The 27,416-nt window shown below is 45.9% G+C and overlaps 1 long non-coding RNA gene across 2 annotated transcripts; it reads right to left on the bottom strand.

The window, feature by feature from the left end:
* Positions 1–327: 327 nt before the first annotated feature.
* On the bottom strand, positions 328–26,238 carry LOC135057984 (uncharacterized). Of its 2 annotated transcripts, none has more exons than XR_010244507.1 (3): positions 26,092–26,238; positions 22,732–22,856; positions 328–468 (listed from the first exon to the last, which is right to left on the bottom strand). It is a non-coding gene; the product is annotated as an uncharacterized LOC135057984 (long non-coding RNA). The 2 variants fall into 2 exon arrangements; XR_010244508.1 differs by lacking the exon at positions 328–468 and adding an exon at positions 19,870–19,947.
* Positions 26,239–27,416: the final 1,178 nt, after the last annotated feature.

Raw genomic sequence — 27,416 nt, 5'->3', positions numbered from 1 at the left:
CGAATTCGAGTGACTTTGTAAGAATTCAGAACAAACGTTGGAGGCAAACTGCTAAATCATGTTTTAAGCCCCCTGCCCAGGACTTACACACCCTTGCCAGATGTTTAACTTCAACAATTTGATGCAAAGGTGTTAAAGTCTTAATTTAGTGCTCAAAGTCCTAAGTGCTCTCATGCTTTACCCAATGTTTCATTGAGCACAGTATTAGCATATTTATGCAAAATGTATATGTATCATTTGACATATTCTTTACCTTTCACCAATATCTATCACTGTGATTTTAACAATGGTGGAAAACTCAATGAAACTCCTGTACATTGTGGCGCAAACAGATGGAAACATTAGTTTGTGTCTTCTTGGTTCAACATTCAGTGTGTTGAAATGAAGGTATTTGCATAAACACACATTCATAACATATACCAATAGGGCAGAACACCAAAATTGACCTCACCATTTAGTATTGCAGATCTGTTGAATGAAAAGAGACAGAATTCAGGTTTGTGCTTCTATGACTTAGAAAAGTATACGTGCTGTCATAGTGTAATGTAATTAGACCTCCTTCCTAAACACAGGCAAAATGTTTATTAAAAGTAATTACCACATGGCAGCGCTTGTCCAGATGCACAATTGCTGATATGTATTTAAACTAATTCTCACTGTAAAAAGTACAAATGAATATGACCAAATACTGTACATTCTCCATCAGCATCTACTGTATGAATATATTTACATGATGCACATATCCTGTAATTGGGTATTAAACATACTTATTATACCATTGCTATGTGAAATATAGACAACCCTATTCTGGTTTGCACAATCACTGTTTGCTTTTGGTATACACAAATCAGTAATTCATTTTAAATAAATTATAGGGCAAGCTCTATTCCTACCTGCATTTGAGATTGCTGTACATGCTGGCAAATTCTTGGTCACTCCTGGTTTTGGAACTTATCTTCGGCACCCACCTGCGCTGTGGCTGATTTGGAACCAGACCAATTCTGGCTTTCTACACAAGGTGGACTTGTTGCCTACTCATCACTGAGAATATTCCTCTACTGCTAAATTATCGGATTCTGCTATTAGCCGATTAAGGAGGTACTTTCCAGTGACAATTTCCATTGGAGTGAATCCTAGCCAGCTTTCACGGAAAATTCATTGCAATATGATGCCCATGCAGGTTGTTTATATGGCCTTTACCTTTTAATCAGGAATTTATTAATTGTTTGCCTAATGTGGTTTTAATAAATGTGTAGTCTTTTTATTTAAACCGCTCAGATATCTACAATTCATTATTTGTTTCATAGCAGCAAGCGCTGGTACAACTTTTCTGTTTTGTTATACGGCAGTACCACTGGACATATACGGCAGTACCACTGGACATATACGGCAGTATCAATGGACATATACGGCAGTATCACAGGAAATATACGGCAGTATCACTGGACTGGACTTACACGCCAGTACCACTGTAATTATACGGCAGGATCACTGGATGTATACGGCAGGATCACTGTAATTATACGGCAGGATCACTGGATTTATACGGCAGTACCGCTGGACATATACGGCAGTATCAATGGACATATACGGCAGGATCACTGGACTTATACGGCAGGATCAATGGACTTATACGCCAGTACCACTGAACTTATACGGCAGTACCACTGGACATATACGGCAGTACCACTGGACATATACGGCAGTATCAATGGACATATACGGCAGTATCACTGGATATATACGGCAGTGTCACTGGACTGGACTTATACGCCAGTACCACTGTAATTATATGGCAGGATCACTGTAATTATACGGCAGGATCACAGGAATTATACGACTGGATCACTGGATTTATACGGCAGTACCGCTGGACATATACGGCAGAATCAATGAACATATACAGCAGGATTACTGGATTTATACACCAGTACCACTGGACTTATACACCAGTACCACTGTAATTATATGTCAGGATCACTGGACTTATACGCCAGTACCACTGGAATTATATGGCAGGATCACTGGAATTATACGGCAGGATCACTGGATTTATACGGCAGGATCACTGAATTTATACGGCAGTACCGCTGGACATATACGGCAGTATCAATGGACATATACGGCAGGATCACTGAACTTATACGGCAGGATCACTGGAATTATACGGCAGGATCACTGGATTTATACGGCAGTACCGCTGGACATATACGGCAGTACCGCTGGATATATACGGCAGTATCAATGGACATATACGGCAGGATCACTGGACTTACAAGGCAGGATCACTGGAATTATACGGCAGGATCACTGGAATTATATGGCAGCATCACTGGAATTATACGGAAGGATCACTGGATTTATACGGAATACCGCTGGACATATACGGCAGTATCAATGGACATATACGGCAAGATCACTGGACATATACGGCAGTACCACTGGACATATACGGCAGCACAGGGACACCACCACTGGACTGATGCAGGACAACACAGCACCACTGCAATGGACTTATACAGCAGCACTAGACATATGGCAGCAGAGGACACAACCACTGTGACTGGACTGATGCAGCACAGCACACCACCACTGGACTGATGCAGCACAACACATCACCACTGGACTGGACTTCTACAGCAGCACTGGACATATAGCAGCAGAGGACACCACCACTGTGACAGGACTGATGCAGCACAAGACACCACCACTGGACTGATGCAACACAACACAGTAACACTGGACTGGACTTATACAGCAGCAGTGGACATATGGCAGCAGAGGACACAACCACTGTGACTGGACAGATGCAGCACAAGACACGGACATTGAGGACACTGAGGATGGCGGGGACGCGCGGCTCCTTATATGGTATCCAAACCCTGCGAGAATCCCGCAGCGGGATGATGACGTTTTGCCTCGTTCTGGTTTCCAAGTCAGGTGGGAAAACCCGAGCCTGACTCGGATCCGGGCTCGAGTGGTGAAGTCTGGTAGGGTTCGGTTCTCTGAGAACCGAACCTGCTCATCTCTAATTTTTATGGGTCCCGCACTTTTTCATGCACTTCTCCCATGTGGGCATTTTGTAGAAACGTTACGCAACCTTGTCGCAAGTACCACAAATAGGCATTTCTGAATCTCAGATTTCTTGGGTGTGTGCAATCCTGCAATGTATGCGAGTTTCATGGACCAAACTCGCTTCTAATTGAATTGACCCCCTATAGTAAACTTGTTATCCACATACGCAGACAGTTTTCAAGAATCTTTATCTGTCAAACATTTGGAAAGTATCAGTACTTGATAACAATGCCTTTACTCTACTGAACAATGATTCTTCTTTTAATCTTTAATTTAATCTTTCAGTCTCTATAGCAAACTTTATTTTAATTTGCCAGATGCGCATATAGTGGACAAAAAGTTGCACAAAGGATTCTGGGTAGTGTACTAAGCCAACCAGTTTCATATGAACCTTTAATTCTCCTTCTGAGTTATTTTAAAATGGAAATTTGTTTCAATATAGCTGTGTGGTTAATTTTACGGGGCCGAAAGTTATCTTCAGCTGCCCTCCCTCCTTCATGTTTAGTCTCTATCTGCTGGGAAGTCTGGAGGTACCAACTTGTGGTGGGGACATGGGTGAGGAAAATGGGCCACTTGAGGTTTGTCTAAACAGGCCTAAATCACAGACAGACGAGTCTGCCTTGGAGAATTATTTTGTTTGGAAACCATAGAGCAAGACATTAGGGCAATTTAATTTCTAAAATGACACAGAACAACACAAATTAACTCCTTGACTGTTAATGAGATCCACTTTGTAGGTAGTTCAGGTGGCAAATGTTTAAACAGCAGCAAAATAATGTTTATTCTTAACTAAACCCCTTAAGCAAAAGCTAGTGGTTGAGCTGGGTACATTTGTTTAAAAAACCTCTTTGTGAAAATAAATACAACACAAAATAAATGGTCATAACTGCAGCTGAAGTGCTGGGACTCATTAGAGTTTAGTAGAGAGTGGCTCATTGTACCTTACATAACAGCAGTGTTAGCACAGACTAAAAGATCCAAGTGCCTGTTCGGTATGAAGTATTTATTATACAAAATTATTTGAAAGCCACTGCATAACACCTTCAGCAGGTGAGGTTATGCTTCCTATGGAAAGGTCCTGTTTCTTGAGTACATAGAGTATGTACAGGTAGAATATGGAAATATATTTTTTTCATTGTCTTTAGACTTTTTAATGGATATAGGTGGTCATTCCGAGTTGTTTGCTCGTTGCCGATTTTCGCTATGCTGCGATTTGTTGCTAAATGTGCATGCGCATGGTAAGCAGCGCGCATGTGCTTAGTTATTTAACTAAAAACGTAGCAGTTTTGCTGTTGTCTGTGCAGCGCTTTTCAGTCACACTGCTGATTGGTGAGTGATTGACAGGAAAGGGGCGTTTCTAGGGGCGTTTCTGGGTGGTAACTGAACGTTTTCCGGGAGTGTGCTAAAAAACGCAGGCGTGCCAGGTAAAAACGCGGGAGTGTCTGGAGAAACGGGGGAGTGGCTGGCCGAACGCAGGGCGTGTTTATGATGTCAAACCAGGAACTAAACGGACCGAGCTGATCGCAATCTAGGAGTAGGTCTGGAGCTACTCAGAAACTGCAAGAAAATATTTAGTAGCAGTTCTGCTAATCTTTCGTTCGCTATTCTGCTAAGCTAAAATACACTCCCAGAGGGCGGCGGACTAGCGTTTGCAATGCTGCTAAAAGCAGCTAGCGAGTGAACAACTCGGAATGAGGGCCCTATTTCCCCAGGTACCAGTAAATGTTTAGCAGCTATCCTCCATGTTGCTGTGTCCTCTCTGCACATATTTTATTCTTTCATACAGTGAAAAGTTATTTTGAGACTAATTTATGTAGATTTACCAAAACATGCCATTAAAAATAATCTCTTTTCACAGCTCTTCACAATGATAAGAGATGATACTTTGAACCAATTTATCATTAGGTAATTATTTACTAAAGCTCAATTAAAATAGATGAAACATGGATTTAGATCTGTCTGAAAGTGATAGAAATCAATGGAAATTGACCTTTCGTAAATATGCCCCTTAAGGGCCCTACACACTTGCGATCCACCAACGAGCTGCCCGATGGCGGATACGGCCGACGGGCGACCCGGTGGCGGGGGGGTAGTGACGGGGGGAGTAAAGTTTCTTCACTCCCCCCGTCACCCGGCTCCATAGCAGTGCAGGCAAATATGGATGAGATCGTCCATATTGGCCTGCATGCACAAGCGACGGGGCACCAGCGATGAACGAGCGCGGGGCCGCGCATCGTTCATCGCTGGTGCCTCCACACTTTTAGATATGAACGGGACCTCGTTCGTTGATGAACGAGATCGTTTATATCTTTCACAAATATCACCCAGTGTGTAGGGCAGAGGTTCTCAAACTCTGTCCTCGGGGGTCCACACAGTGCATGTTTTGCAGGTCTCCTCACAGAATCACAAGTGAAATAATTAGCTCCACCTGTGGACCTTTTAAAATGTGTCAGTGAGTAATTAATACACCTGTGCACCTGCTGGGTTACCTGCAAAACATGCACTGTGTGGGCTCCCGAGGACCGAGTTTGAGAACCTCTGGTGTAGGGCCTTTAAGAGTCAGTCTGGGACAGCCCCTCCATTTAAAGGCTGTACTGACAAAGTCTACAGCAGAGATTCACAGTCGCGGTCCTCAAGGCAACCCAACGGTCCAGGTTTTAAGTATATCCATGCATGGCCACAGGTGACTTAATTAGCACCTCAGTCAATTTGATTTAACCATCTATGCTGAGCCATGAATATACCTAAATCCTGGACTGTTGGGCTGCCTTGAGGACTGCGTTTGAGTACCTCTGGTTTACAGTAATGTAATAGCTATCACTATTACTTTATTTCCGAGTTCTATCCCAGCCCATTTATTGCACATATAGTACATCCAAAATCTCCTGTGTTGCTAAATAGCAGTGTTACTAAACACTGCCATAATCCTGCCGAAATGCACGTGTTTGTACTCTTTAATTTGACATGTTCAAATACAATAAATAATAAATTGCAGTGGATCCCTAGTGACACGTCCCATCCCAATACACGCAAATGGGTTCGGTATGTAATACCAGTGGTCGGGATGTTGGCGGTCACATGACTGACAGCGGCATCCCGACACTGAAGATCCTGACACCGTAAGTATTCTAACCCTCCCCTACCCTAACCCTCCGGAGGTGGCAACTATGGCTAGCCCTTCTGGGGGGGTGGCGCCGGTCTCCTTAGTGTTGTTAGTATTCCGGCGTTGGCATCCCAACAGCTGGGATGCAAAACGCATCCCCAGCAGACATTTCCAACCTGGGTCCTCAATGCACACTAAGGGGTATATTTAATAAACGGCAGGTTTTCAAAATTGGAGTTGTTGCCCATAGCAACCAATCAGATTTTAGCTATTATCCTTTAGAAGGTGCTATATAAATAAGTAGAATCTGATTGGTTGCCATGCGCAACATCTCCACATTTAAAAACCTGCACTGTAGTAAATATACCGCTAACAGTGCAGGTTTTAGTGATATCCAGGCTTAAGCACAGATGGCTAAATCAAAATAATTGAGGTACTAAAATTTAGAGGGAAATGTACTAAGCAGTGATAAAAGTGGAGAAGTGAGCCAGTGTAGAAGTTGCCCATGGCAACCAATCAGCTGCTCTGTATACTTTTATAGTATGCAAATTTTAAATGTTACGTCAATGCTGATTGGTTACCATGGCAGCTTCTCCACTGGCTCACTTCTCCACTCTTTTCACTGCTTAGTATTTCCCCCTAAGTCACCTGTGCTCAAGCATGGTTATCACTAAAACCTGGACTGTTAGGGGCCTATTTATCACCATCCGCATCCAGGATGTGGATGACAGGTGATAAAATCGCCCAAACTCGCACTGCGATAATTGATTACATCGCAGGGATGTATCAATTATCACATGCAGGAACAGAGCTTGCGGTCAAGCTCTGTACCTGGGATGCCTCTTCGCAGCATCATCGGGGTATTTTTTGTAAAAAATATCCCAATGTCCTGCTGCACATGCGCCGCCCCCACCAATATCGCCGCTACCCTGTCAACACCTCCACCGTCGCGACTTCCCCCTCGCGCCGCGGACACCCCCCTCAGCAGGATAATATACTCATCTGTCCAGGGAGCCGGTCCGCGCTGCTGCAGGAGGCTGCCAGGCGCCGGGTCCTTCTCCTGCACTGTAACCCCCGGTGCTGTAAAGTGCGCTGCCATTTTGCAGCGTCACTTTACTGCACTGGGGTCGCATTGCAGCATATGGGGGACCCGGAGCCCGGCAGTGCTCACTGGAGCAGCAGACACCGGCTCCTCGGACAGGTAAGTATGTTTTTTTGGTTTTTTTTACTTTTTTTTGTCCATTGGACACGCAGAGCTGATCACTGGAGCCAGGTTCCGCTCAGCTTTCTCTGCCAGGGGCAGAGAAAGCTTGACAAATGCCTGCCTATCGCAGTGCTGCCCTGTGATCTCGCCAGCATGAGCACACTGCAGTATTTATTCACTTTTTTTTTTTTTTTAGTAAATCTGGTCAGATCGCATTTGCCATTATAAGTATGGGGAATGCGATCTGTCTTACTAAAAAAAAAAATAAGCCCCTTAGAGTGCCTTGAGGACTGAGGTTGGCAATGGCAGTGTACCTGTTATCTATGCATAGGTACCATTATGTGAACTGAAGTATTATTAAGTTTATTAATGCACTAGGAAAAAAAGACGTCATTAAGACATGCAATGCCTCATTCCACAGCAATGTTACCAGTTTCTATTGAAACTATTGAATCTACAATCTTGTTAATAATAGCTTAGCCAATAACATGCCTGTCTCCACAGTGTGCGTGCAGGCAATAGGTACAATATAAGAAATACTGCACTTGGGGGGTCATTCCGAGTTGATTGCACGTAGCAACTTTTTGCTGCTCGTGCGATCAACCTGACGCCACCTATGGAGGAGTGTATTTTAGCATAGCAGGGCTGCGATCGCTTGTGTAGCCCTGCTATGTTAAAAAAAGTTTCAAGTAAAACAAGACCCAGTGCTGTGATGTCAGACACCCGCCCTCCATACGCCTGGATCCGCCTGTGTTGGACTCAGCACACCTGGAAAACAGTGAGTATCCGCCCCGGAACGCCTCCCGCCTGTCCGCCTTCTTGCGATCGCCGCTGCGATCACTTTTCTCGCTGGCAGCATCGCCGGGCAACGCCGGGCGTGCACAATGCATCCGCCGCACATTTGCATTCTTGACCCGTTCGCACCGCAGCGAAGAACCGGGTCGGAATGACCCCCTTGGTGAGTTAAAGTTCAAAATAAATTTTTTTACTATTATATCATAGCAATAGTAACTAAATAATAACTAATTAGGCGATAAATATGTTTAACAGAGAGTGTACTGGCCAACTATGAAAGTTTTGTAATTCTGATAATAGGAAATATCAAATACTGTTTGTATTCAGCTCATAATGGGTTAACAGCCTTGCGTACTTGTGGGGCACAGGATGTCTGCTCCACATCTTTGAAGGTCCCAAAAACCAAAAGTGATTATGGAATTTAATCCTAAATGTCACTTCTCCTCCCTTGCAGTGGTTGTCCCATGAAACAAAAATCCAATCCCAGCTGAACATTCCGCCTGGTGTTTCACATCAGCCGTGTTTACCTTCCATGGCCACAACTGCACCCAGTGTATGCATTACATTTCAATACCATGTCAAGCCAATTAGCCAGCGTTTGGCTCAACCACAATGATATAGGAAGACGGCTCAGATGTATACATTTTCACAAGGGTTCTGCACAATTGACAGTAAGGCCGAAGGCTGTGCTTTTCAAAACACAGGAGCCAACAAAATGAAGGTGAGTAAGGCCTGCTGCTATTCAGTTCAACATATGACTGCTTGGTTTGCTGTAAGGTTATGTTTTCTATTGCAAAGCTAAATACTTTTCATTGCAAGACTTTCTTTACCATCGTATTAAGGGCCTGATTCATATATTTTCGTTAGAGGCACCGCTGTGCCAAAATATGCAAAAACTGTAGGAGGCATTTTAAGTAAAAAGAAGCCCACTGCAGGCTTCTGTAATCCACTTGCTGCATCCAAAGACGCAGAAAGGGATTCTCTGCGGAACATCAGACATCTGAGTAACCCTGAGGTTGCTGCATGAACATCGGACATCTGAGTAACCCTGAGGTTGCTGCATGAACATCGGACATCTGAGTAACCCTGAGGTTGCTGCATGAACATCGGACATCTGAGTAACCCTGAGGTTGCTGCATGAACATCGGACATCTGAGTAACCCTGAGGTTGTTGCATGAACATCGGACATCTGAGTAACCCTGAGGTTGCTGCATGAACATCGGACATCTGAGTAACCCTGAGGTTGCTGCATGAACATCGGACATCTGAGTAACCCTGAGGTTGCTGCATGAACATCGGACATCTGAGTAACCCTGAGGTTGTTGCATGAACATCGGACATCTGAGTAACCCTGAGGTTGCTGCATGAACATCGGACATCTGAGTAACCCCGAGGTTACTGCATGAATATTGGACATCTGAGTAACCCTGAAGTTGCTGCATGAACATCGGACATCTGAGTAACCCTGAGGTTGCTGCATGAACATCGGACATCTGAGTAACCCTGAGGTTGCTGCATGAACATCGGACATCTGAGTAACCCAGAGGTTACTACATGAACATTTGACATCTGAGTAACCCTGAGGTTGCTGCATGAACTTCGGACATCTGAGTAACCCAGAGGTTACTGCATGAACATCGGACATCTGAGTAACCCAGAGGTTACTGCATGAACATTTCACATCTGAGTAACCCTGAAGTTGCTGCATGAACATCGGACATCTGAGTAACCCTGAGGTTGCTGCATGAACATCGGACATCTGAGTAGCCCTGAGGCTGCTGCATGAACATCGGGCATCTGAGTAACCCTGAGGTTACTGCATGAACATTTGACATCTGAGTAACCCTGAGGTTGCTGCATGAACATCGGACATATGAGTATCCCTGAGGTTGCTGCATGAACATCGGACATCTGAGTAGCCCTGAGGTTGCTGCATGAACATCGGACATCTGAGTAGCCCTGAGGTTGCTGCATGAACATCGGACACGTGAGTAGCCCTGAGGTTGCTGCATGAACATCGGACACGTGAGTAGCCCTGCTGTTACTCAGGATGTCTGCCAAAGCTACGCAGCCGAGGCCAGTGAAACCATTTCTAAGGATGCAGCAACTGGCTTCGGCACACCCAGATCATGGGGCTGACTCCCCCGTTTTCTGGAATAGTCCACCTCCGCAACCCCAACTGGCTGCAGACTGTCATTCACCCAGCCGTATTACGACTAAGATCACAGGACCTGATCTGTACAAATTATTAAACAGCAAAGATATGTGTAAAAAATCGGACTTACGTAATTCTCTGAATCAGGTTCCACGTTTTTATTTTTACTTTAAAGGAATGAACAAAATAATAAGATGTTCTAGATTACAGCCTTGCAAGGCTGTTAGTAAGCTCCCAGTTTTGGATAGAATTCACCAGTGCCTGCATATTGTTATTTTTCCCTTTGTATGTGTCTGTGATGTGTAAAGCTTGTGCACCATGGATGTGCGGTGAGGTAAATGGCTGAGGAGGCACTGGCTAGAACCAGAGCCAGATTTACACGCAATATAGGAGCCCAAGGGTGCATGTGGGCATTATACACAGAGGGAGCAGTATATACAGCTGGAAAATTGATTAGAATAATACAAATAAGATATTTCAAACAAATTATTTGTATTTTTCATATACTTTATACAGTCAAAACTCTGGCACAAACGCTAGTATGACAGGAAAGTCTCTGCCTCACTTGCCTCATCCCATCGCACGTCACTGCTGTGCATGCACACCCTGGTTGAAAGCTAAGTGATTGCTTAGAACAGGGGTGGCCAACCCGCGGCTCTCGAGCCGCATGCGGCTCTTTCATCGTCCGCATGCGGCTAGATCCGCTCCCGGCCACCGCTGCGCTACTTCAAAGGACTCTCAGCGGCGTGTGAGGAGAGGGGAGGAGAGCGCAGCGCGCGCCTCTCCTACCCTGACTCCTGCGGCGATGTCTAGCTTCAATTCGGTGCCGGACCATGAGCCAATCAGAGCTCGTGGTCCGGCAGCTAAGGCTCCTGATTGGCTGCCGGATCGCGAGCTCTGATTGGCTCACGGGCAGGCGCTGAATTGAAGATATACACTGCCACCGGAGTCAGAGGAACAGGAGAGGCGCGCGCTCTCCCCGCCTCCCCTCACAGCAGCAGCAGCAGCAGCACGGTGAGCAGCACTTGGGGGGGGGGGGGGGGGGGGGCGAGCCACTGTGGGGACGTGTATCTGCACTGTGGCCATAGCTGGCACTGTGGGGGCAAGTGTATCTGCGCTGGGAGCATAGCTGGCACTGTGGGGGCATGTGTGTCTGCGCTAGGGCATAGCTGGCACTGTGGGGGCATGTGTATCTGCGCTGGGGCATAGCTGGCACTGTGGGGGCATGTGTGTCTGCGCTGGGGGCATAGCTGGCACTGTGGGGGCATGTGTATCTGCACTGGGGCAATAGCTGGCACTGTGGGGGCATGTGTATCTGCACTGGGGGCATAGCTGGCACTGCGGGGCATGAGTCTCTGCGCTGGGGGCATATCTGGCACTGTGGGGGCATGAGTCTCTGCGCTGGGGGCATAGCTGGCACTGTGGGGGCATGTGTGTCTGCACTGGGGGCATAGCTGGCACTGTGGGGGCATGTGTATCTGCACTGGGAGCATAGCTGGCACTGTGGGGGCATGTGTATCTGCACTGGGGGCATAGCTGGCACTGTGGGGACATGTGTATCTGCACTGGGGGCTTAGCTGGCACTGTGGGGACATGTGTATCTGCACGGGGGCATAGCTGGCACTGTAAGGACATGTGTAGCTGGCACTGAGGGCATATCTGGTACTGTAAGGACCTGTGTATCTGGCACTGGGGGCATAGCTGGCACTGTGTGGACATGTGTATCTGGCACTGGGGGTATATCTGGCACTGTTAGGACATGTGTATCTGCACTGGAGGCATATCTGGCACTGTTGGGGCATGTGTATCTGGCACTGGGGGCATAGCTGGCACTGTGGGTACATGTGCATCTGGAACTGGGGGCATAGCTGGCACTGTGGGGGCATGTGTATCTGGTTCTGTGGGGGCATGTGTATCTGGCACTGGGGGCATATATTTATCTGGCACTGTGTGGACATATGTGTATCTGGCACTGTGGAGGGGGGTATATGTATCTGGCAGTGTGGAGGCACCCATTTATTGGCATTTTTTTATATGTATGTGGCACTGTACTGGGGCATTATATGTATGTGGCACTGTACAACATGACTAAAAACGGGGTTATGACACATGGTCATACTCCTACAAATGTCATACCGAAAGGTGCGCGCACAAAAATGGGGTGCGGCTTTGTGAAAACTAGGCCACGCCCCCATTTTTGGCCGCACACTACGGCGCGCGCATGATAGTGGCTCTTGCCCTTTACTACGGACCTTTTATGGCTCTTTGCCTCTGACTGGTTGGCCACCCCTGGCTTAGAAGCTAATTTACAGGGAGGATCTAGTACTCTCATGAACTTTTACTGCCCAACTGTCATGATTTCAGCAAGAGAGTCCAGATTTCAGGGGACAGTCCCACCATTGACATGTTTGTCCTGGCTCATGGGAAGCTGCAACAAGGTATGTCCTTGCTCACCATGGGAAGAGACTGTTACATGCATCAGAGGCAGGTGCTGGCCATGCTCCTGGATAAATGTGACATGCGCCCAATTTGATGTAACTATGCCCGGGGATGTCTTAACAGCATTGTAGGCCTTGGGTAAAGCAATGCATTAGGGCCCCTACCCACCTATTCAAGGGAATAAAAAAAAAAATAAGAATTTACTTACCGATAATTCTATTTCTCGGAGTCCGTAGTGGATGCTGGGGTTCCTGAAAGGACCATGGGGAATAGCGGCTCCGCAGGAGACAGGGCACAAAAAAGTAAAGCTTTACTAGGTCAGGTGGTGTGCACTGGCTCCTCCCCCCATGACCCTCCTCCAGACTCCAGTTAGGTACTGTGCCCGGACGAGCATACACAATAAGGGAGGCATTTTGAATCCCGGGTAAGACTCATACCAGCCACACCAATCACACCGTACAACTTGTGATCTAAACCCAGTTAACAGTATGACAACAGAAAAGGCCTCTTAAAGATGGCTCCTTAACAATAACCCGAATTAGTTAACAATAACTATGTACAAGTATTGCAGATAATCCGCACTTGGGATGGGCGCCCAGCATCCACTACGGACTCCGAGAAATAGAATTATCGGTAAGTAAATTCTTATTTTCTCTATCGTCCTAAGTGGATGCTGGGGTTCCTGAAAGGACCATGGGGATTATACCAAAGCTCCCAAACGGGCGGGAGAGTGCGGATGACTCTGCAGCACCGAATGAGAGAACTCCAGGTCCTCCTTTGCCAGGGTATCAAATTTGTAAAATTTTACAAACGTGTTCTCCCCCGACCACGTAGCTGCTCGGCAGAGTTGTAATGCCGAGACCCCTCGGGCAGCCGCCCAAGATGAGCCCACCTTCCTTGTGGAGTGGGCTTTTACAGTTTTAGGCTGTGGCAGGCCTGCCACAGAATGTGCAAGTTGAATTGTGTTACAAATCCAACGAGCAATCGACTGCTTAGAAGCAGGTGCGCCCAACTTGTTGGGTGCATACAATATAAACAGCGAGTCAGATTTTCTGACTCCAGCCGTCCTTGCAATGTATATTTTTAAGGCTCTGACAACGTCCAACAACTTGGAGTCCTCCAAGTCGCTAGTGGCCGCAGGCACCACAATAGGTTGGTTCAGATGAAATGCTGATACCACTTTAGGGAGAAAATGCGGACGAGTCCGCAGTTCTGCCCTATCCGAATGGAAGATTAGATAAGGACTTTTATAAGATAAAGCCGCCAATTCAGATACTCTCCTGGCAGAGGCCAGGGCTAGTAACATAGTCACTTTCAATGTGAGATATTTCAAATCCACCTTTTTCAATGGTTCAAACCAATGGGATTTGAGGAAATCTAAAACTACATTTAGATCCCACGGTGCCACCGGAGGCACCACAGGAGGCTGTATATGCAGTACTCCCTTGACAAAAGTCTGGACCTCAGGGACAGAGGCCAATTCTTTTTGGAAGAATATTGACAGGGCCGAAATTTGAACCTTAATGGATCCCAATTTTAGACCCATAGATAATCCTGATTGCAGGAAATGTAGGAAACGACCCAGTTGGAATTCCTCCGTCGGAACCCTCCGATCCTCGCACCACGCTACATATTTTCGCCAAATGCGGTGATAATGTTTCACGGTGACTTCCTTCCGTGCCTTAATCAAGGTAGGAATGACTTCTTCTGGAATGCCTTTCCCTTTTAGGATCTGGCGTTCAACCGCCATGCCGTCAAACGCAGCCGCGGTAAGTCTTGAAAAAGACAGGGACCCTGCTGTAGCAGGTCCCTTCTCAGAGATAGAGGCCACGGTTCGTCCGTGAGCATCTCTTGAAGTTCCGGATACCAAGTCCTTCTCGGCCAATCCGGAACCACTAGTATTGTTCTTACTCTTCTTTGCCGTATGATCTTCAATACCTTTGGTATGAGCGGCAGAGGAGGAAACACATACACTGACTGGTACACCCAAGGAGTTACCAGTGCGTCCACAGCTATTGCCTGTGGATCTCTTGACCTGGCGCAATATTTGTCCAGTTTCTTGTTGAGGCGAGACGCCATCATGTCTACAATTGGTCTTTCCCAACGGTCTATTAACATGTTGAAGACTTCTGGATGTAGACCCCACTCTCCCGGATGAAGATCGTGTCTGCTGAGGAAGTCTGCTTCCCAGTTGTCCACGCCCGGGATGAACACTGCTGACAGTGCTATCACGTGATTCTCCGCCCAGCGAAGAATCTTGGCAGTTTCTGCCATTGCACTCCTGCTTCTTGTGCCGCCCTGCCTGTTTACATGGGCGACCGCCGTGATGTTGTCCGACTGAATCAACACCGGCTTTCCTTGCAGGAGAAGTTCCGCCTGGCTTAGAGCATTGTAGATTGCTCTTAGTTCCAGAATGTTTATGTGAAGAGACTTTTCCAGACTCGTCCATACTCCCTGGAAGTTTCTTCCTTGTGTGACTGCTCCCCAGCCTCTCAGGCTGGCGTCCGTGGTCACCAGGATCCAATCCTGAATGCCGAATCTGCGGCCTTCTAATAGGTGAGCCTTCTGCAACCACCACAGAAGTGACACCCTTGTCTTTGGTGACAGGGTTATTCGCAGGTGCATCTGCAGATGCGACCCTGACCATTTGTCCAACAGATCCCTTTGGAATATTCTTGCATGGAATCTGCCGAATGGAATTGCTTCGTAAGAAGCCACCATTTTTCCCAGGACTCTTGTGCATTGATGTACTGACACTTTTCCTGGTTTTAGGAGGTTCCTGACCAGATCGGATAACTCCTTGGCTTTTTCCTCTGGAAGGAAAACCTTTTTCTGAACCGTGTCCAGAATCATTCCTAGGAACAGCAGACGAGTTGTCGGGATTAAATGGGATTTTGGAATATTCAGAATCCACCCGTGTTGTCTTAGCACCTCTTGAGATAGTGCTAAAGCTGTCTCCAGCTGTTCTCTGGACCTTGCCCTTATTAGGAGATCGTCCAAGTATGGGATAACTAATACGCCTTTTCTTCGAAGAAGAATCATCATCTCGGCCATTACCTTGGTAAAGACCCGAGGCGCCGTGGACAATCCGAACGGCAGCGTCTGAAACTGATAGTGACAGTTTTGAACAATGAACCTGAGGTACCCCTGGTGTGCGGGGTAAATCGGAACGTGTAGATACGCATCCTTGATGTCCAAGGATACCATAAAGTCCCCTTCTTCCAGGTTCGCTATCACTGCTCTGAGTGACTCCATCTTGAACTTGAACTTTTTTATGTAGAGGTTCAAGGACTTCAGATTTAGAATAGGCCTTACCGAGCCATCCGGCTTCGGTACCACAAATAGAGTGGAATAATACCCCTTTCCTTGTTGTAATAGGGGTACTTTGACTATCACCTGCTGAGCGTACAGCTTGTGAATGGCTTCCAACACCCTCTCCCTTTCGGAAGAGACGGTTGGTAAGGCAGACTTCAGGAAACGATGAGGAGGATCCGTCTCTAATTCCAACCTGTACCCCTGAGATATTATCTGCAGGATCCAGGGGTCTACCTGCGAGTGAGCCCACTGCGCGCTGTAATTTTTGAGACGGCCCCCCACTGTCCCCGAGTCCGCTTGAGAGGCCCCAGCGTCATGCTGAGGTTTTTGCAGGAGCCGGGGAGGGCTTCTGTTCCTGGGAAGGAGCTGCCTGTTGGTGTCTCTTCCCTCTTCCTCTGCCTCGTGGCAGGTACGACAAGCCCTTTGCTCTCTTATTTTTGTAGGAGCGAAAAGGCTGCGGTTGAAAGGTCGGTGCCTTTCTCTGTTGGGGAGTGACTTGAGGTAAAAAAGTGGATTTCCCGGCAGTAGCCGTGGCCACCAAGTCTGATAGACCAACTCCAAATAACTCCTCCCCTTTATACGGCAAAACCTCCATGTGACGTTTTGAATCCGCATCGCCTGTCCACTGTCGTGTCCATAAGGCTCTTCTGGCTGAAATGGACATAGCACTCATCCGAGATGCCAGTGTGCAAATATCCCTCTGTGCATCACGCATATAGATAAATGCATCCTTTATTTGTTCTAACGACAGTAAAACATTGTCCCTATCTAGGGTATCAATATTTTCAATCAGGGATTCTGACCAAACTACTCCAGCACTGCACATCCAGGCAGTTGCTATAGCTGGTCGTAGTATAACACCTGCATGTGTGTATATATTCTTTTGAATAACTTCCATCTTTCTATCTGATGGATCCTTAAGTGCGGCCGTCTCAGGAGAGGGTAACGCCACTTGTTTGGATAAGCGTGTGAGCGCCTTGTCCACCTTAGGGGGTGTTTCCCAGCGCGCCCTAACCTCTGGCGGGAAAGGGTATAATGCCAATAACTTTTTTGAAATTATCAACTTTTTATCAGGAGCAACCCACGCTTCATCACACACGTCATTTAATTCTTCTGATTCAGGAAAAACTGTTTGTAGTTTTTTCACACCATACATAATACCCTGTTTTACGGTATCTGTAGTATCAGCTAAATGTAACGTCTCCTTCATTGCCAAAATCATATAACGTGTGGCCCTACTGGAAAATACGTTTGAATTTCTACCGTCGTCACTGGAATCAGTGCCCGTGTCTGGGTCTGTGTCGACCGACTGAGGCAAAGGGCGTTTTACAGCCCCTGACGGTGTTTGAGGCGCCTGGACAGGCATTAATTGATTGTCCGGCCGCCTCATGTCCTCAACTGACTGTTTAAGGGAAGATAAACCATCACGTAATTCCACAAATAAAGGCATCCATTCTGGTGTCGACCCCCTGGGGGGTGACATCTGCATATTTGGCAATTTCTCCGCCTCCACACCAATATCGTCCTCATACATGTCGACACCACGTACCGACACACACCGCAAACTCACAGGGAATGCTCTAATGAAGACAGGACCCACTAGCCCTTTTGGGGAGACAGAGGGAGAGTCTGCCAGCACACACCACAAAGCGCTATATATACAAGGGATATCCTTATATTAAGTGCTCCCTTATAGCTGCTTTAATATATATATATATAGCCATTAATGTGCCCCCCCTCTCTGTTTTACCCTGTTTCTGTAGTGCAGTGCAGGGGAGAGACCTGGGAGCCGTTCTGACCAGCGGAGCTGTGACAGAAAATGGCGCCGTGTGCTGAGGAGATAGGCCCCGCCCCTTTTTCGGCGGGTTCTTCTCCCGCTATTTTTCCAGTCAGGCAGGGGTTAAATATCTCCATATAGCCCCTATGGGCTATATGTGAGGTATTTTTAGCCTTGTATAAGGTTTATATTTGCCTCTCAGAGCGCCCCCCCCCAGCGCTCTGCACCCTCAGTGACTGCCCAGTGAAGTGTGCTGAGAGGAAAATGGCGCACAGCTGCAGTGCTGTGCGCTACCTTATGAAGACTGAGGAGTCTTCAGCCGCCGGTTTCCGGACCTCTTCACGCTTCAGCATCTGCAAGGGGGTCGGCGGCGCGGCTCCGGGACCGGACTCCACGGCTGGGCCTGTGTTCGATCCCTCTGGAGCTAATGGTGTCCAGTAGCCAAGCAGCAAATCCACTCTGCATGCAGGTGAGTTTACTACTTTCCCCCTAAGTCCCACGTTGCAGTGATCCTGTTGCCAGCAGGACTCACTGTAAAGAAAAAAACCTAAACTAAACTTTCTCTAAGCAGCTCTTTAGGAGAGCCACCTAGATTGCACCCTTCTCGTTCGGGCACAAAATCCAACTGGAGTCTGGAGGAGGGTCATGGGGGGAGGAGCCAGTGCACACCACCTGACCTAGTAAAGCTTTACTTTTTTGTGCCCTGTCTCCTGCGGAGCCGCTATTCCCCATGGTCCTTTCAGGAACCCCAGCATCCACTTAGGACGATAGAGAAAAAAAAATCATAACAGCCCCTCCTACGGATCCACGACATCTTTCCACACGCTTCCATATAGTGAATGTTTGTAAGAACTCTGATTGGTGGATAGCTCCAGCCATGCACCAATCAGCATACTGTTTATCTTTATTATAGTGAACATGAACAGCTCTAGCACTTTTTCTTACTACAGTATGTCAATTTACAGTACTTAATAAAAAGTAACATTCAAGAGAGCTAGACATAACAGAAATAGCAAACTTTATGAACAACTCAGTATGGGCAATGTCATACACAAGAGAATCCACACAAAAGAAAATATTATTTATTTATTTATTTATTACCAGTTATTTATATAGCGCACACATATTCCGCAGCACTTTACAGAGAATATTTGCCCATTCACATCAGTCCCTGCCCCAGTGGAGCTTACAATCTATATTCCCTACCACATGTACAAACACACACATTGACACTAAGGTTCATTTTTGTTGGGAGCCAATTAACCTGCCAGTATATTTATGGGATTGATCTATGGAGAGCTCCAGAAGGTGCAGCACTTCTTCAGTTGCACACCCCTGAGGGTCCAGCGGAAATGTACCCCCTGCCAATTTCCAACAATCTGGAGGCTGCCGGGTGCCATCATTTAAAGTCCCATCAATTCCTTAGGAAAATCTGTACTGGAGGAGAAACCCTTCCACTTGTACTCCAGGGCACCATATCAGGGGCAGATTTAGGGGCCCCTGCTTAATTTTATTATTTTCATTGATTGGTTATAAGCTTTTATTTGAGGAAAGACAATTTAATATAATAATAAAAAAGCCACTATGACTTCTTTTTTATTTTTAATTAGTTTGTATATATATTTACTAAGCAGGACATCACAGGAGCAGTATGTGCACGTCCTACCCATTTACACTCCAATCAAGATGGCATACAGTACAGTGGAAATATTTAGCAGTTACTTTTACATTTCAGGCTGCCAGTAAACAACACAAGCATCCAAGTGCCGCCCCCCAACAAGTGCCACCCCTAGGCACATGCCTCAAGTGCCTAATGGGAAATTTGCCACTGCTCCCTACGAGGTACGACTCCCCATTGTCTCAAATTAAAAAGGCTGGCTTCTCTGGGTCTGGAACTATGCTAAGCAGCATGAAGGTCTGCTGAGGACAAGAAGAAGCATTTTAATTTTGAAAAAAACAACAATTAGAATTAAAGTCTAGAGAACTGTAATTTTTGCTATCTCACCTCATGACCAATTCGTTTTTTTTTTTTTTTCCCCCAGTGGGATTACTTGCGTGTGTAGGAAGAACGCTGGGTTAAATCCTGGAAGAAGCAACAGAAAATACCAGCTTAAGGGAGGGGAGGCTGTCCATGCCCTCACACATTAGGGGCCCCACGACACATTGCATTTCTCAGTAGGAAGTCTCCCTCCTGCGCCTCGGGGTGGAGGGGGGGCTTTGCTAGCAATATTAGTAATAATAATAATTTTCTCCCGCAGGACTCATAGTCGCTTTACATACACAAAAAACATGATACATAATACAGAGAATTTAGACCTACAAGTACAAAACCATACAGAAATAATTAAGACCAACAAAAACCTAGATAGTACAATAAGCATAATTGCAGGGTTTGGTGCAGACATTTTAGGTAATAACTTCCATGGGTTGTCCACGCCACTCACACAAGTTACCTGGTGAGGCAGCCATCTGGGCGGATTACTCTGGTTGGAATAGGTTACACCAAGAAGAGATAACACAAAATGGGTAGAGCCAGCATACTAATACTAGGAGTAGGGTCCAACATAACCGTCGGATACATGTATTTTTCATCCCATCCACAAATGTACAAGATGAGGCAGCCATATTGGGTGCACTACAAAGGTTGCTCTGTGGGAGATACAGTACTTCCGGAAAGTATTCACAACGCTTCACTTTTTCCACATTTTGTTATGTTACAGCCTTCTTCCAAAATGGAATAAATTAATTTTTGTCCTCAAAATTCTACACACAATACCCCATAATGACAATGTGGAAAAATGTTTTTTTTTTTAGAGATTTTTGCTAATTTATTTAAAAAAAAAATCTAAGAAATCACATGTGCATAAGTATTCACAGCCTTTGCCATGAAGCTCAAAATTGAGCTCAGGTGCATCCTGTTTCCACTGATCCTCCTTGAGATGTTCCTACAGCTTAATTGGAGTCCTCCTGTGGTAAATTCAGTTGATTGGACATGGTTTGGAAAAGCACACAGCTGTCTATATAAGGTCCCACACTTGACAGTGCATGTCTGAGCACAAACCAAGCATGAAGTCAAAGGAATTGTCTGTAGACCTCCGAGACAGGATTGTCTCAAGGCACAAATCTGGGGAAGGGTACAGAAAAATATCTGCTGGTTTTAAGGTCCCAGTGAGTACAATGGCCTCCATTATCCATAAATGGAAGAAGTTCAGAACCACCAGGACTCTTCCTAGAGCTGGCCGTCTGTCTAAACTGAGTGATCGGGGAGAAGGGCCCTAGTCAGGGAGGTGACCAAGAACCCGATGATCACTCTGTCAGAGCTACAGCATTCCTCAGTGCAATGAGGAGAACCTTCCAGAAGGACAACCATCTCTGCAGCAATCCACCAATCAGACCTATATGGTAGAGTGGCCAAGCGGAAGCCACTCCTTAGTAAAAAGCACATGGCAGCCCAATTAGAGTTTGCCAAAATGCACATGAAGAACTCTCAGACCATGAGAAACAAAATTCTCTGGTCTGATGAGACAAAAATTTAACTTTTTGATGTGAATGCCAGGCGTCATGTTTGGAGGAAACCAGGCACCACTCATCACCTGGCCAATATCATCCCTACAGTAAAGCATGGTGGTGGCAGCATCATGCTATGGGGATGTTTTTCAGCGGCAGGAACTGAGAGACTAGTCAGGATAGAGGGAAAGATGAATGCAGCAATGGACAGAGACATCCTGGATGAAAACCTGCCCCAGAGCACTCTTGACCTCAGACTGGGGCGACGGTTTATCTTTCAGCAGGACAACGACCCTAAGCACACAGCCCAGATATCAGAGGAGTGGCTTCAGGACAACTCTGTGAATATCCTTGAGTGGCCCAGCCAGAGCCCAGACTTGAATCCGATTGAACATCTCTGGAAAGATCTGAAAATGGCTGTGTACCGACGCTTCCCATCCAACCTGATGGAACTTGAGAGGTGCTGCAAAGAGGAATGGGCCAAACAGCCCAAAGATAGGTGTGCCAAGCTTGTGGCATCATATTCAAAAAGACTTGAGGCTATAACTCCTGCTAAAGGTGCATGAACAAAGTATTGAGCAAAGACTGTGAATACTTATATACATGTGATTTCTTAGTTTTTTATGTTTAGTAAATTTGGAAAATCTCAAAAAAACTTTTTTCACATTGTCATTATGTGGTGTTGTATGTAGAATTTTGAGGGGAAAATTAATTTATTCCATTTTGGAATAAGGTTGTAACATAGCAAAATGTGGAAAAAGTGAAGAGCAGGGAATACTTTCCGGATACACTGTAAGCCATACAGGGACCCAAGGCGTATATGAGAAAACTGGCACACTTGTATTTATATGTAATACCCTTTATTAAGACCCTGCCTACAGGCCTCGCAATACAGTGGGGTGAAATGACATTGTAAAAATGACCTTAGCCCCCACCAGCCTTAGGGCCTAATTCAGACCTGATCACAGCAGCAAAGTTGTTCTCTAATGGGCAAAACCATGTGTACTGCAGGTGGGGCAGATATAACATGTGCAGAGAGAGTTAGTTTTGGGTGGGGTGTGTTCAAACTGAAATCTAAATTGTAGTGTAAAATTAAAGCAGCCAGTATTTACTCTGCACACAAATAAAATAACTCACTCAAATGTAACTCTCTCTGCACATGTTATATCTGCCTCCCCAGCAGCGCACGTGGTTTTGCCCATTAGAGAACAATTTTGCTGCTGCGATCAGGTCTGAATTAGGCCCTTAAACCGGCCCTGTCCCAACAAGATTTTCTTCTTCAAATACCCCGAAAAGTCATCTGATGACACTTAATGGAAAAATACATTAAACATCATGAAAACGATGTAAATAAACTAACCTTTCGCAGCAACTTATCAATTTTTTAGCCTCAGAGTTCTTGTAAAATCATGTATAATATTCTACTTTACTCGGAGAGGTATATTATTCATGGTCATCAGAGAGATACAAATTCCTTCCACCTCCCTTGTTATTAAAACCAGCAACATAAAAAACAAAAACAAAAAACATGGAATGTAATAGAAGTGTACAGGAGAAAGCCTTGTGTTTAGATATGTATTACATTCCCACATCAAGCAGGGATTTATTGACTGCAGAAGGTAAACACAAGACACCACGGTTTCACACAACAGTGGAGGAATTTAAACTTGGAATCGGGATGGACGTGTGAGATCCTCTATGTGTGGGTGAGAAGGGCACTACTCTACTCTTAACCCTTAAACACACCCTTAAACACAGCACACCTCCTCTGGCATGGAAAAGGTTAAACTACAGTGGGCAAATGCTAGTTCACAGGAAGAACACTCACCTGAAGTCATGTCCTCCAAAGGAAATATTGCATTTTATAAATGAGTCAAATATTCAGGAAAACATTTTTTTTTTTACTATAGCTCACAAATATGAATGAATAAATAAAAAATAAATAAAAAAAAGCCCTTAAGCCTTACTTGCAAAAATACTACATAATTATTTCTTATCATCCCAGTCAATTTACAAATGTTTTGAATTTTAGTTCTGCAATTACTTGTACACAAACAGGAAACACACATTTATGCGAGGTGGAACAAACTGCGATTTGTGGTTAATTGAATTGCCCCCTTTGTGCGCTTATGTATAATTTTATTATGTGCTCTTATTTTCCAAAATAAATCTTATGGGCCGGATGTAATGACGCCTGAGTTTGGTGGCCATTCGGGATGCTGGCTGAACTTGGACATTTTTCAAAGGCGCAATCACTTACAAGGGATGCAGTGAGAATGCCGGCTGTTGAGATCCAGGCAGCCAAATTCCGACAATAAAATCCCGTCAGCCGGCATCCCGCCCATAAGTATAGCTGCCGCAGTAGCGGATCTTGCTACGGGCACACAGGATTTTTGCCCAGGGCGCCGCCCCCATGGCAAGATCCGCTACTGGTGCCCCCCAGTGCTCGGTAGATGCGGTGCTGTGCGGTGCATGATGAAGTCATCGTGCACCGCACTGAATTGTGGGAGCGGCACATAGACACTAGGGGTCATAATTGACCTCTAGTGTCTATGCGGTGCTATGGGAGAGACATCATGACGTCTCTCCCATAGATCAGAGCAGCAGCAGTCGGTAAAAGCAGGAGCGGGGATTGTAAGTATTAATTTATATTTCTTTATTTTTTAAGCAGCGCAACTAGGGGGCACAACTCCACAGGGGGCACGGCACAACTAGGGGGCACAACTCTACAGGGGGCACAGTACTGGGGGCACGGCACAACTAGGGGGCACAATTCTACTGGGGGCACAACTCTACAGGGTGCATAACTGACCATGCCCCTTCTCTGTGAAGCCACACCCCTATGTTTTGCCCGGGGCGCCACAAAGTCTAGATCCGGCCCTGAGCTGCCGGTTTAGGTTTAGGGCCGGGAGGGGGCGGGGTTAGGTGCAGATATCAGTTAGGTTTAGGCTGCGGGGTTTGGGGTGGGTGGGGTAGGTTAGGTTTAGTCTGTGTGGAGGGAGGGTTAGGGTTAAGCAGCAGGGACGGGGACTTAGGTTTAGGCACCTCTGGGGGGGGGGGGGGTAGTTCAGGTCAGGCACTAAGGGGGGAGGTTAGGGTTAGGCTGCCGGGAAGGGATGGTCAGGATTAGGCAGTGGGGAAGAAAAGTTAGGTTTAGGCACCTCTGGGATTAGTTAGGGTCAGGCACTAAGGGGAGAGGTTAGGGTTAGGCTGCGGGAACAGAGGGTTAGGGGTGGGGGAGAACACTCAGCCCTGTCGGTCTTTCCAACATCAGGATCATGGCGTTGGTATTATGACCACCGGGATCCCGAGAACCGGCATTTTATACTGGACCCACTTCCAACGCATGGTTTGCCTGGTGAGTGGGCTGTATATCCCGCAAGTCCGCCGAACTTGGGCATCATTATATCTGGCTCTTTGTCTGCTAACTAGACCTTTCATTGTCTTTGAGTAGATAGAGATATGTGGGGATGTTCCTTTAGTGGCTTATGTTAAAAATATGTGAAAATAGCCATGTATTCATCTGATATACTGTACTTAAGAGGTAACATTTGCCTTTCCAACTGGTACTGCATGAGGCTATAAACAGGTTGTGGACTGGCAGGAGCCCGATTGCTGTGCTCCTGGGAAATCATCACTTCTATCTTTTCTGAATCACTGAGTGGTTGATATTCTCTAACGAACCATGTTCAAACAATCAACCCCCCCAAAAAAACATATTTGGTATAAAGAAGTCACAGCTTTAATTAGATTTACTAATAATAGTGGCCATGAAAAGCGGGTATGGGTCATTAGGTCGATCACACTTAGGTCGACAGTCATTAGGTCGACCACTATTGGTCGACATGCATTAGGTTGACATGGGCAAAAGGTCGACATGGTCATTACGTCGACATGAACAAGGTCGACATAGAAAATGGTCGACATGGGCTTTTAAAAAAACTTTTTTTGGGCCGTTTCCTTCGTAAAGTGACGGGGAACCCCAATTAGTGCACCGTGTCCCCATGCATGGTTTGCTTCACTCGCCATGCTTTGGGCAAGGTGCCTCGCTCTGCTACCGCTGTGCTCGGCTCAGGTTACTATTCCCAATCGTATTCCACGTGGATCGTAAAGTATGAAAAAGTTCAATTTTTTTTTAAATAAAAACCCATGTCGACCATGTTCATGTCAACTAAACGACCATGTCGACCTAGTGACCATGTCGACCGAATGCATGTCGACCAATAGTGGTTGACCTAATGACTGTCGACCTAAGTGTTGTCGACCTAATGACCGTATCCTATAAAAAGCACAGAAAAGTAATCAGTACCAGTCTAAAGGTGGGTACACACTGGAAAGATATATCTGCAGATCAATTGATCTGCAGATATATCTATGGACGGATCGGGCAGTGTGTTGAGCATACACACTGCCCTATCCGTCGGGGACTGACGTCATGAACTGGGCGGGCGTGTACACACGCCTGCCCAGTTCAGCTGTCAATCACCGCCGGCCGCCGCAGCATGTGTACGGGCGGTCGGCCGAACGCCGTACACACACAGCGACGCGCCAATATATCGTTAGATATATTGGCCGTCGGCTGTGCTGCGGGGCCGACGCGATACGTCTGTGAACGACGGAGTTCACAGACCTGCGATATATCGGCCATTCAAGAGAATGGCCGATATATCGGCCAGTGTGTACGGGCCTTAACTCAAACAATTAAAATTGATGTACATACTTTCCACAAAGGTGGTGTAATAAGACCACAGCCACAGCTTGAAGGGAACTGCTCCTGACTGTCCCTTGTGCCACCTATGGATACTGGATACTATGTAAGCCCCTCTCTGTGTCATCTGCAGGGGTAAACAAAATCAACAGAACAAGCAGCAAATAGATAAAAATAATATCAGAAATACAACACAAAAAAGGTGGGTGGACTGTACATTCAAAAGAATAAAGAGGCCTATCAAGCTAGTTAACACCGGGCAACATTTCAGATGTCGACACTGTGAACCCATTGACTGTTTGAGAAGGTCTGCCTAGTGCCGGTCGACAGTTTAAGCCATGTTGACATTCTGATGTGTATATATGTGCCCGTGTAATAGGGAATATAAATTATAATCCCAACGGGTCAGGGATTTATATGAATAAAATACTCTAATGTAAAGAGCAGTGGAATATATGTGCGCCATATAAATAACTTTTAATAAATAAATAAATAATACATTCTATTATTGTAGTAGGCACATATGCATATAATATAATAACTGTCCCAGCAGATGCATTCGTAACTATGACTTTCTGACTGACCCACAGATGTTCCTGTGTGATTCTTTAATTCAATGCCATTTTGAGTATAGGATCTGGCTGCTATGCTTGTGGGCCTTTTTAATGAACAGACAGGAGATAGAAAATTATAACTTTTTTGTGAATGTTGTTTAATTACATAAATGAATACTAATGATTGTATGTATTTTTGTGTCTGGTAAATTCTCTCAGCTTTGAGGTAACCTGCTTATTTGTGTTGAGAATGGGGAAAGCATTTGCTTCTTTCTGACAGGGAAAGGGTTTATTGCACTACACACAGCTCTCTCCCACTCATCCAGTAGCTGCCTCTCATTCCAATCCAGGCTCACGTTCGGACAAACGCCAAACAAACACCTCATCTCATGGTCCTTGGAGAAGGGGCATGAAAACACATGATAAGAAGTGTGGGAAAAAAATCTGCAACATTGATTATCAGAAAGTCTCTGGTTCTGGAACAGTCACTGGCATTAGCTCATTTAGCTGAGAATGTCATCAACACTGTTTGAGCAGAGCGGTTAAAGACCTTGTGAAATATGAGAGGAATTCCACGGGGTCTCCCATCCACAGAGATAAGTGACAGGAAGGTAGCAGAGCTGGGGGCTGGGTGTTCACTAAGCGCACACCTGTGATGCACTTTCACTCACATTACTAACTGAAATATACTGTTTGAACGATGACTACATGAACAGATGTCCTTAATACAAGGGGCGTGACGAAGCACTGCTTTACAGAAGTGTGACATGGATAGGACTGCAT

This window comes from Pseudophryne corroboree, chromosome 3 (genome assembly GCF_028390025.1).
Source record: "Pseudophryne corroboree isolate aPseCor3 chromosome 3, aPseCor3.hap2, whole genome shotgun sequence".
Classification (NCBI taxonomy): domain Eukaryota; kingdom Metazoa; phylum Chordata; class Amphibia; order Anura; family Myobatrachidae; genus Pseudophryne; species Pseudophryne corroboree.
Note: the sequence above shows the minus strand (reverse complement) of the source record. Positions and strands in the feature narration are given on the sequence as shown.